General features: G+C 33.0%; 1 pseudogene; it reads left to right on the top strand.

Moving 5' to 3' along the window:
* The window catches only part of LOC149542381 (cell division control protein 2 homolog B-like), a 35253-nt pseudogene extending 25064 nt beyond the window's left edge, over positions 1–10189 (top strand).
* The last annotated feature ends 2293 nt before the right edge of the window (positions 10190–12482 follow it).

Raw genomic sequence — 12482 nt, 5'->3', positions numbered from 1 at the left:
AAGGGGTATTTTAATATATGTTTTATATTACACATCTTTTATCCCACATTGCCCATATGAGTTGAGCGGACCCGTGGGAATAGAATAAAAGGAAGCATTTGTGGCTTCATTAGACAGGGTTGAATAAGAGAAGAAATTGGTCTGTGAGTTGTAGCTTTGTTCTTGGCATTTGAGGACGTCTATCCTCTCTTGTAAAATTCTAGATGTCATTCCCTTGGGGTTTGGCCTTCGGAATTCTTTCTTATTGGCTTCATTATCAGGCAGTTTAGCTGCATTTCCGGCTACAGGTAGATTTGATATTTTGCTCATATCTTCTTCACTACTTGTCCGACGCTTATGCCGCTCGGAGGGAATGGTATTATGAAGGTAGTGGACCGATTGGAGGAAAAAGTATTGTAGCAGCAAGTTCGTAAGCATGGGCTGGAGTATTATGACAATATTGCTGAAGTAATTAATGAGTTGATAAATCTGCCATGTATTTGGTTTTATGAATTCTGAAAATAGCATTTTATTAGCAGCCGTTCATTTCCACTTTGCATATTATTGTAGTTTCTTTCTTTTTTATGTTGTATGATACCAATTCCATGCATGAAACACAACAAACAAATAAACATTTAATTTTTGGAGTTATAAGGAGTTTTAAGAAGTTGAATGCAAACTGTTTGACATAATTCCTTTCAGCAGTTTGGTTTAGTTTTTTGGGACATCCAGGGGTGCCCATTTCATCTCTATCTGGTCAAGTTCTATTTTAGTGAAATTTATTTGGATCAAAAGTTACCTTTGATAGAGCTTTATAGCTTCTACGTGTTCTTCATGATCATTTTTTCTTCCTATCTTCTAGAACATTCACTAGTTTGGAGGCTTCTTCAACCTTTCACTAGTTTCTTTTAGATGTTTTCCATCTCTTTTTGGAGTAGCTAGGTTTTTCCCATGTAGTTTTTTTCATTTCTCCTCTTTTTAGAGATTTCGTTGTGCTTGGGTACCTCATCAAGCTTTTTTTTGGGACACAAATCTACTTTCTATAGTAGTTTCTAGGTTTTTAGCTACTCCCTAAGTTTATCTTAAAGCGGTCTGGGTGTTAGAGTAATTAGATATTTCCTAAATAACTCTATTTCACTTAAGCTAAAATTTAGGTATGTAATAATTAATTAATTTTATTAATTATTATTATGCAACCTAGGTTAGATATTTTTAGGGTTTTGATCTCCTTTATAAGGATGATCTCTCTTTGTAATTAAACTGATAGATTCAATTTTGATAATAGAAATTTCTCGTTTTGCTCATGAATAATGTCTCATCTATGGATCCAGCAATTCCAACCTCCATAGACTTTGCTTCTCTCTTTTTGTGACAAGTGTTTTCATGTAGGTGATTCTTGGGACTTATGGGGTTGATCTTTCATTAACTCCAATAGCAACTACAATGCTGAAAGCATAAATGGGTCTTGGAAAAATGGCCTGATGAGATACCCAACACAATCAAATTTTGGAGCCCTAATTTATCAAGATTTTGGGAAAACATGTAATTAATAATTATAACCCTAAAGTAGTAGAAATACTTGTATAAAAGAGCTTAGGGTTAGGGATTTTTTCATAGTTGTGATGCAAAATTGGTTCTTGTGGTGGTATTGAGTTATAAGGGGTTACAAATTGTAATCAGGTTATAATTAGTGGATCATAATAATATTAGAATTTTTGTTTGGTGGACATAGCCCAGGGGTTGGGTGAACCACATTAAATCTTGGTGCCTTGTATTCTTTTCTATGTGATCTATTATTTTTTATTATTGGTTATATTTGCATGTAATTGTAATTTTTTGTCTGTGGTTTAATCCTGAAAAGTGGTATCAGAGTGGGGTTGTTTTTTTAGTTATCATCTGCAAGAAAGTCTCATAGTTGAGTGGGAGTCTCATAGTTATGTGGGAATAATGGTAGAAAAGGGTAAGCTGAGAGTTGATAAGTTTAATGAGCTAAACTTCCAATTATGAAAGATGCAAATGGAAGACTATCTTTATCAAAAGGATTTATGGAAGCCGTTGGAAGGTAAAGCCAAGAATCAAGGGTCTATGTCAAATGATGAATGAGATCTTTTAGAAATAAAAGCACTTGGAAGCATTTAGTTATGCCTGGCACCATTGGTGGCATTTAATATTACAAAAGTAAAGACAATAGAAGAATTGATGCAAACCCTAGTGAAACTATATGAAAAGCCCTCTGCTTCAAACAAGGTATTTCTCATGAAGCATTTATTTAATATGAAAATGGAAAAAGGTGGATCTATTGTAGATCATTTAAATGAGTTTAGTACTATTCCTAGTTAGTTATCTTCTGTGGGTATCAATTTTGAGGAGAAAATTAAGGCTCTCTTGATTTTGTGTTCTTTTCTTGAAAGCTAGAATGGCTTGGTAATGGCTGTGAGTAATGTTTTTCCTAGATCTAGTACCCTAAAATATGATGATGTAATCAGTGTTATTTTGAGTGAGGAAACTGGTAGGAAATCTTCAGGTGGATCTACATTAGGAAGTTCTTTGAATGCACAAAGTAGGGGCAGAATGACTGAGAGAGGAAGTAATTCTAGAAATCATGTGAAATCAAGAGGAAAGTCAAACGGGAGGAGGTTAAGCAATCGAGAGGACCGAATGAATACTAGTACTATAGGAAACCAGGTCATAAAAGGAAAGATTGCTGAAATCAAAAGAAAAATGAAGGAGATAAACTAGATGGATACAAGGAGGAAAATGTGGTAAGTAACAAATCCAAAGAGGAAGCTTTGCTTCTATCTTTAGATAGTGTTGATGAGTCATGGGTTTTAGATTCTAGTGTCTCATTTCATGCTACACCTCATAGAGGTTATTTCATTAATTATGTCCAAGGGGATTTTGGGCATACTTATTTGGGGGATAATGAACCCTGTCAGATTATTAGAAAGGGAAAAATCAAGATTAAGTTGTAGAATGGGAATCATTGGCTACTACATGAGGTAAGACATTTTTCAAGACAAAGTAAGAATTTAATTTTAGTAGGGCAACTCAGTGATGAGGGTTGTGTAAATACTTTTAATGATAAAAATTGGAAGGTTTCAAAAGGTTCCATTGTAGTAGAAAAAGGTGTCAAAGTAGGAACTTTATATCTTTGTACAGGTCATATTGTGCCTTCTACTTTACTTGTTTTAGAGAAAAATGAATGTTTAGGAACAATTGCTACAATTGAGCATGGAGAACAAATAGCTACTGTAAATTATGGTACAACATTGTGGCATAATAGACTTGGGTACATGAGTGAGAGAAGTATGAAAGTACTTCATTCAAAGAAAGTTTTACCAGGTCTGAAATGTGTTAATATGGAATTATGTGAAAGTTGTGTATATGGAAAATAAAAGAGAGTGAGTTTTGTAAAGACTGGGAAGGAAAAAAAAAGGAGAAATTCGAGCTTGTGCATACAAATGTATGGGGACTGACTCAAGTATCTTTCCTTGGTGGCTCTCATTATTATGTTACATTTATTGATGATGCAACTAGAAAAGTATGGGTTTATTTCCTTAGACAAAATTCTAATGTATTTCAAACTTTTATAAAATGGAAATGCTTGGTTGAAAATGAGATTGGCAAGAAATTAAAATATCTTAGATCTGATAATGGTGGTGAGTATTGTAGTTGTGAATTTGAAGATTATTGCTCCACTAATGGTATTCATAGACAAAAAATTATTCCAAGGACTCCACAAGAAAATGGAGTGGCTGAACGCATGAATAAGACTATAATGGAGCGTGCAAGGAGCACAAGGTTGCATGATGGGTTGCCCTTACACATGTGGGTGGAGGCTATCAATACTACTGTATATTTGATTAATAGAGGTCCCTCTACTCCTTTGGGCTAGGGGATCCCAAAGGAAGCAAGGATTGGTAAGAAGGTGAGTTATTATTTTTTGAAAACCTTTGGCTATGAAGCATTTGCTCACATAGATTCTGAAAATAGAACTAAGATGGAAGTTAAGTCAAAGAAATGAGTATTTTTTGGATATGGCATTAATGAATTTGGTTATAGGCTTTGAAATTTTGAAAATCATAAAATTTTAAGAAGTAGGGATGTTATATTCAATGAGAAAGTGTTGTACAAAGATTTGTTGTAGCACCATGAGAAGAAAGAAGATGATTATGTAGTGCTGGATGATACTCCAAAAAATGGTGTTTCAACCATTCTTCATGATGTACAACAATTGCAACAAAAAATAGCACACACATCAATGAATGTTAGACGGTCAACAAGAAAAATTAGACCTCCAGAAAGATTCTCTCCCTCTTTGTATTAATTTTACTTACTAATGTTGCTGAACTTGAATGTTATGATGAAGCTATGTAGGTGGATACTAAGATTCAGTGGGAGTCTACAATGAAAGATGAAATGGACTCTTTGCTGAAGAATAAGAAATAAAATTTATGCAAGTTGCTTGCAAGTAAGAGCTTTACAGAATAAGTGGGTTTATAGGTTGAAAGAAGAGGAAGGAGGTAAGAAAAGATTTAAAGCCAGGTTAGTTGTGAAAGGATTTGCATAGAAAAAGGGCATTGATTTTGATAAGATATTTTTTTCCTATTGTTAAGATGACTTCTATCCATACTATTTTAAGTCTTGTGGCTATTGAAGATTTGCATTTACAACAGCTTGATGTTAAAACAACCTTTCTTCATGGTGATTTAGATGAAGAGATATATATGGCTCAACGACAGGGATTTGCGGTCAAAAGTAAGGAGAGCTTAGTGTAAAAATTGAAGAAAATTTTATATGGCTTGAAGTAAGCACCTTGGCAATGGTATGGGTATGTGCAGGATCATGGTCAACCAAACTCTTCTCTTAAGTGGCAATAAAAAATTAGAAAGTTAGGGTTATGTCAACTTGACGTGCAATTGTCTACTTATTATTAACTTTATATCAAAAATTTGAGAGAAAAGAATCTCTAGAAAATTGAATCTACTTTCTAAACTACTAGGACTTATCTCAAAAAAATAAAAATAGATTGGTCAAAATTTTGAATTTTAATGCAATATTACAAAAAATTTAGAACAAAAATAAGAAGTAGATGTATGTTTGACCACCTTAATCAAAATCAAATGATAATATTTTTTAATAATATTCTAGATATAAGTAGTAGACTCATGCCTAGATGTGACACATATATTTGGGTATTTTTGTTCTAAATAAATAATAAATAATAAATTTTTGACTTTAGTATATTTGGAATAAAAAAACTCTCGTGTTTGACCACCTTAACTAATTCAAAACTCTTAAAAATTCAATTTTTCATTTTTTTCCCTATTGTAGAAGAAACATAGAATGTGATGCATCTTTTGGATTTAAAAAATGTTGTACCATTTGAAAGTTATAGTTGTTTTTCAAGTAGTGTGTCAGTCAACACTTTATACGTAACTCTATTAGAAAATAAGTAATAATTACTTACTAAAATCATAATTTGACAAACTTTACATTTATGGAAAGATAAGAAAATTCTTAAGAAACCCTTTTCATTTCATCAAATTTTGGTGAAAAAAAAGTCATCTGCTACATGTTTGAAGTAAAAATCACATAAAAACAGGCCAAAAGCACATTTTAAGGATGTTTTTAAAGTTGACTATATATGTTTTGTATCAAAAGATATAGTAGACCTTATAAAGATATTAATTATTTTCATTTAGTATCAGTGTGGGTGGAAAAAAGTTGGAATAGATTTTGAAATGGTTTGAAATATTTCAAAACTATAGATTTTTTAGATTGCCACTTTTTGGCACACTATGATCCTACTTATACCCGTATTTGAAATTTGGGAGTTTTATGCATGAGCATGGATACAATATGTGTCATATAGATCATTGTGTTTATTTTAAGATGTTGGTTGATGACAACTACATTATTTTATGTTTATACATTAATGATATGCTTGTATCTGTGTCTAACATGGATCACATTAAGGGGCTGAAACACCAATGTGCACATGCATTTGCTATGAAAGATTTGGAGGCAACAAAAAAAATCCTTGATATGAAGATTTGTAAAGACAGGGAGAACAAAATATTAACGCTATCTCAAGTTGATTATATTGAGAAGGTGTTGCAATGTCTCTCTATGGAGAATGCTAAAGCTATCAACACACCTTTACTTGGTCATTTGAAGTTGACTAAGGAGATGTGTCCTAAGAAATAGCAAGAAGAAGATAAGATGTCCAAGGTACCCTATGCTTTAGCTATAGGAAGCTTGATGTATGTTATGTATGTATCAAGCTAGATATTGCACATGTAGTGAGAGTCATTAGCAGGTATATGAGTCATCCAAGAATTGAGCATTGGAATGTCGTCAAATGGATTCTTAGATATTTGAGAGGAACATCTAATAAGTGTTTACACTTTGGGGGCTCTACTATTGATTTACAGGGCTATGTTGACTCAGCTTTGGCAGGGGATATTGATACTAGCTAGAGTATTGCAAGATATGTCTTTACTGTTGGTGGGGCAGCCATGAGTTGGGTTTCTAGGTTATCGAAGGTTAATGTTTTATCCACTACAAAGGTAGAATATGTAGCTACTACAGAGGTAGCCAAGGAGATGATATGGCTTCAGTTCTTCTTGGAAGAATTGGAACACCCGCAAAAGGATAATTATTTGTTTACATATAGTCAAAGTGTCATTCATCTTGCAAAGAATTCAGCTCTGCATTTAAAGACCAAACACATATAGTTGCGGTACCATTTCATTCGGTCAGTAGTGGAGGATGGATAATGAAAGATGGACAAGATACATATAGATGACAATCCAGCCGATATATTTACAAAGGTAGTGACTAGGGAGAAGTTGAACTCCTCTTTAGCTTCGCTTGGTCTTCTAGACTAACTATGAATAAAAGAACAACTGAGTCTAGGGTGGTTTGATCTAGTGGGAGCTCCATTTGGTAGCAGTATTGCTACAAGATTAGTCTCCAAGTGTGAGATTGTTGTCTAGTGTGGAGCTTGATCAATCCCCAAGTGGGAGATTGTTAGATTGTGGTGACTGATTAGGAAAATACTATACATACTTCATAAATTCTTTGGGGCTTGGGGCATCGGCTGAAAAAAAATTTGGGGCCCTATTTTATCAAGATTTTGGGCTGACGTGTAATTATTAATTATAACTCTAAAGCGGTAAAAATACTTGTATAAAAGAGCTTAGGATTAGGGATTGTTTCATAGTTGTGATGCAAAATTGGTTCTTGCGGCAGTATTGAGCTATAAGGGGTTATAGATTGTAATCAGGTTATAATCACTGGATTGTAATAATATCGGACTTGTTATTTGGTGGATGTAGCCTAGGGATTGGGTGAACCATGTTAAATCTTGGTGCCTTGTGTTCTTTTCCGTGTGATCTATTATTTTCTGTTACTGGTTATATTTGCATGTAATTGTTATTTTCTATCTGTGGTTTAATCCTAACAATTATTACCCATATATACTAATATATTATTGTTTAAACTTTTTCATATATCCCATATGTATCTAGGTATTTTCCCTTTTTCCAAGTGCACTGAAACATAGGCTTACTAAAAAGTCAACACAAGATTTGCATTTTTAGGAAGATGAAAAACAAAAAATATCACATTACCACCTTTTGGCCACATGTGGTTAGGTACAGATTTACCCATGACAAATATATGAATACAAAGAAAATTAGGATTAGGAAACAATACTAGGTCATGAGAGTTGAGGTAGAATAAGGTTGTATCTAACCGCAATTGCAAGTTCATGGATTAATGGGGATGAAATAAGGATGGGAGATTGTGGTGCAAAAGAACTAGGAACATGGACCTTAATTTCAAGAATCTTGTTCCTTCAAAATCTTAAAACCATGGAGGCATGGGAATACTAGGAGAGCACATGGAGCTAATATTGAGGAGGGGACCTGGACCTTAGAAACCAAATTTACTTGTCCAATAACCACTCAAGGAATTAAAGTTCCCAAATAAAAGAAACATAATAATAGGATAATGGTTAAAGTTTTTATACTAAATAATTAAAAGTATTGTTTAAACTAAAAAATTGAGTTTACTAATTATAAAATAAATAGCTAAATAAAATATAATTTTAATAAATAGACATATTCTGACATCAAAATATGACAATCAAATTATATAAATATTTATATCAATATCATCACTAATTTATAGTCACTATTTCAGCTTAAAAAAAGACTATTTCACATACATGAGAAAATTAAATTTTACGTACATGATTTGAACTCACCATTATCTTTTTGCATGCATATATTCTTAAACTTACTTGCTCCTCTTATTCAACTTTTCAAAACTTTAATTAAAATTAAAATTATATGAAATAAATAATTTTAAAAATAACTTATCAATGAAAATAAAGATTAATTTATAATTATAACAAAATATTATTAAATAAAAATAAAAATACAAATAACCCCTATATTAATTATATTTCAACATATATCTATACTTCGCTTGTTGGTGCCACCTAATGCAATCATCCCATTTCATAAGGCATTCCAATCTGTATGTTATTTATTTTGATCCACAAGTCTATTTCGATTATTACTATAGATGCACTACAAATGCTTCCATATTTGATAATGTGGGTATGGCTAGTTGCTAACTAACTGATGGATTTATCTTTATTGTAATCGTTAAAAATGATTTATTCAGGGAAATTCAGCCGGTTGAATAGATGCTACCTAGCGTTAAATTTGAAACTATATTCATTTGATACTTCAAACATCTGCAAAACCTTTTATTAAATCTTAAAAATGAATTCATGACATTATTTAACAAAAAGACTATTCATCAAAAAATGAATTATGAATTTGTAACAAGTATATTAATAGAAAATGACTATTCATTAGGAAAAAAAAGAGTATAGCGTAAAATTATTTATATTATATAATAATTTATTGCAATTCAATCTTATGCTACACAATTATCTCTATTGTACAACAAATAATAATTTAGATATATTGATTAAACTAAAAATATTACTTTTACAATTATAAAATTTAAACATAAAATATCAAATAAACAAATAAATAAAAGAGAATGTTAATAAAAAGGAATATCTGAAACAAAAATATAATCATTAAATTGTAAAACTAATTATATCAAAATCATTATTAATTTATACTAAATATTTTAAATTGAAAAAATATTTTAACTTTAAAAAGATCATTTCACATAAATGACTAATTTTTAGCTAAAAAGATATTTTTACATGCATGAGTGCATGACCAAAGTTCACAATTATCTATAGACATGTCCATATGTGGTGCAGATTCTTGGATGTGGTATGGCAGAAATAGTGCACGGTTGTTTTTTGAGGGTAACCACCATCCACAATAATGGTGATGATTCAGGTGTTGCTCATGCAAATGAGATTGCTTATATTGCTATGGAGTTGATGGATATAGACCTCCTGTCATTCATCAAGAAAACTATTCATTGAGGATCATTAGTATATCCATATCATGATGAGCACAACTGATTATATTTTAGGAACATTAATAGGGCTAGCTTGGTGAAAGGGCTTATGTGGGAGTTGTGCTGTGGAGTGGCCTACTGCCATGACATGGGCATTACACACAGAGATCTCAAGCCCAATAATTGTCTCCTCTCCATTAACATGGCAGGGGGCATCAAAATTAAGCTTGCAGACTTTGGATTGGCAAGGATGGTGAAGGATAAAAAGAATGGTATGATAGAAAGAAATGGGAAAGAATATGTGTCTTTGTGGTATAGAGCTTTTGAGTTATTGCTTCAACAAAAAGCATACAATTTCTTTGCAATCGACATCTGGGCACTGGGATGCATTTTTGCAGAGATGGTGATTGGAGAACCCCTATTTTGTGGCGAGTCTCCAGAGGAGCAACTAAGTATTGTATTTTAGCATGTGGGAGGTTCTGCCTGGGAGATGATGGACAAATACTGGGTTGTTTTATCAGATCTAAACTACAAAGAAATCTGTGTGTAGCTATTGAGCAATATTTTGGGATGTGGCGGCTAGAGGTCTAGTTTGCAGAATTAGTTTGAAAGTACAGCTGAAAAGATGGGATGCTCAATAGGCATGGACCTCCTCTTGAAGATGTTGGAGGTGGATCCTAGAAAAAGATTAATGGAAAAATAGTGCCTTCAACATCCTTATTTCTCCTATTTCCATGCTTTTTAATTTCTTGGAGTGCAACACTAATGGGAAGCTAGGTCTGCAGGCTACGAGACTTCTTGCTACTAATTCTTAACTACAATCAATGGTTATGTCAATTTGTAAGATAGGGCTGCTTGACCACAATATGCTTTTCTTTTATGGGTATTCCAATTGTGAGTTTGGGATAAAGAGAATTTCTCTATTTGTAACCGATATTCTATAAAATGCCAATATCAAGCAATCTCTATTTCTATGAACTATCTATCAGTTTATGATTGCAAAGAATGTTCTTTTACACCTATGCATGATTTGAAATGTGCCAAAGGGTGTTGCAAGAAAGTGTAAAAACAACTCCCAAGCATTCTAATTATAAGTACAGTCAGCCATAGATTCCATTGTTTAGTTTCTCCAGGTTTTACAAACACTTACATTTTAACAAGTATATTATACAATAAAACGAAAATAAATTTATGGTTAGCTGAAATCTAAATTTAGTGTTATTAGTGCATATATACAAAAGGTATGCAACATAAATTTTTTAAAACAAATAATTGGAGTTATGTTCTGAAATATTTTAAACATTCCATAATATTTGTTGGAAAATTAAATGCAATAGTCGTTTCTCCCTAGAGCCAAATGCTCACCTACCACCTCTGACATATAGAATAGATAGAAACATAAATATGGTGGGTGAGATTTTTGAAATAAAAAATGAGGGGGAAAATGGAATGTGACAAAAGGGAATGTTTCTACATTCATTTTAATTCAGTTAGGTTATTTAGAGATTCAGTTCAACAGAGTAGAGAAAAGGAAGAAGAAGAAAGTGGTTAGCAAATCCACTTGTTGCAAAGACAGAAGGAAGTATGTTCAGTGTCTCCAGTTGCATGTGACTCCTCTGTTCATTCTGTGAGTTGGTTGTTGTTTTGTTTTGTCCCGTTGAAGTAGTGATTGCTCTAGGCACCTTTGTATGCAGCCATTAGAGCTACAAGTTTAAAAGTTTATTGAAGTTTGAAGTATTATTAGTTTAGGGTTATTTTAGGGTTTTCTGGTTGAAGCCGAATGCTCCCAGATTTTGTAATGGTTTAATCAAGTTGAATAGTAAAGCAAGCAGGCATACTTGAATCCATTACTCTTCCCTTGAATGTTGCATTTGACAAGTTTGTTTTTTGAAGCTTAAATTTTTGGTTCTCTGGTTTTAATGGTGAAAGCATTCATGTTGAAATATTCTTTAAGTTATATTTATTTAGTTTGAAACAAAACACTCAGCATCCTCTTTCTCAGTTGGAGCTGAGCTCACTTGGCATCTATTATTGCCAAGCTTTTACTTTGTGTGTCGAGCTAACTCAACACCTACCACATCCTTCTTCAAGTGCCAAGCATCCTGTCAGTTGGCACCTATTTTCTATCACTCGACACCTTCAAGTGCCAAGCAATTTGTGACTCAGCAGCTTCATGTGCCAAGTAGTTTTTAAGTGCCGAGAATTTTTTTTAGGTTTAGGGTTGTGAGTGTTGATTTTAATTTATATTTCTCATATGGTATCAGAGCTTTGAGGCCCCAAATCCATAGTGAGTTAGGGCATTTTTTTTCTTGGGATATTTGACATGGCAGGAGATGCAGGAAAGATATGGCAGCAACCACCATCCTTTAATGGAAAAAATTATGATACATGGGCAAAGAAGATGAAGAACATAATGGTTGTAAATCATTTGTGAGAGTTTGTAGTTAATGGATTCAATGATGTAACCGATCCAACTCAGTATGCTACCCTCACAAATGCACAGAAGACTCATTTGAAAGAGTCAAGGAGGAAAGATGCAAAGACATTAAGTCTTATTGAAGCAGCAATGACAGAGGCAATTTTTCCAAAGATTGCAGTAGAAAATTATGCAAAGGAAGCATGGGATATCCTTGAGATGAACTTCAAGGGGACTAATAAAGTCCGTATAGTAAAGCTACATAATATAAGGAGGGAGTTTGAGAACCTTCAGATGAAGGAAAATGAATTAGTTGCAGATTTTAGTTCAAGGACCTCCAATGTGATTAACCAATTGAAGTCAAATGGAGAAGACTATCAAGAGCAGAGGATAGTGGAAAAGATATTGAGGATCTTACCTCATAAATATGACAATTTGGTCATGACCATAGAAGAGGCAAAAGACCTCACTATTTTGACAATGGATGAATTGATGGGTACTCTTCAAACCCATGAGCATAGGATCAACAGATCTACATCTTCTTCTTCCCAAGAGCAAGCATTCAAGGCTCAGTCAAGTCCAAGAAGTAGGGGGAGAGGAAGAAATGGCTCAAGCAGAAACT

Source organism: Cupressus sempervirens, chromosome 8 (assembly GCF_028749045.1).
Source record: "Cupressus sempervirens isolate cs-2001-9-10 chromosome 8, ASM2874904v1, whole genome shotgun sequence".
In the NCBI taxonomy this organism is placed as follows: domain Eukaryota; kingdom Viridiplantae; phylum Streptophyta; class Pinopsida; order Cupressales; family Cupressaceae; genus Cupressus; species Cupressus sempervirens.
The sequence above is the reverse complement of the archived record's forward strand: the minus strand, read 5'-3'. Positions and strand labels throughout refer to the sequence as shown.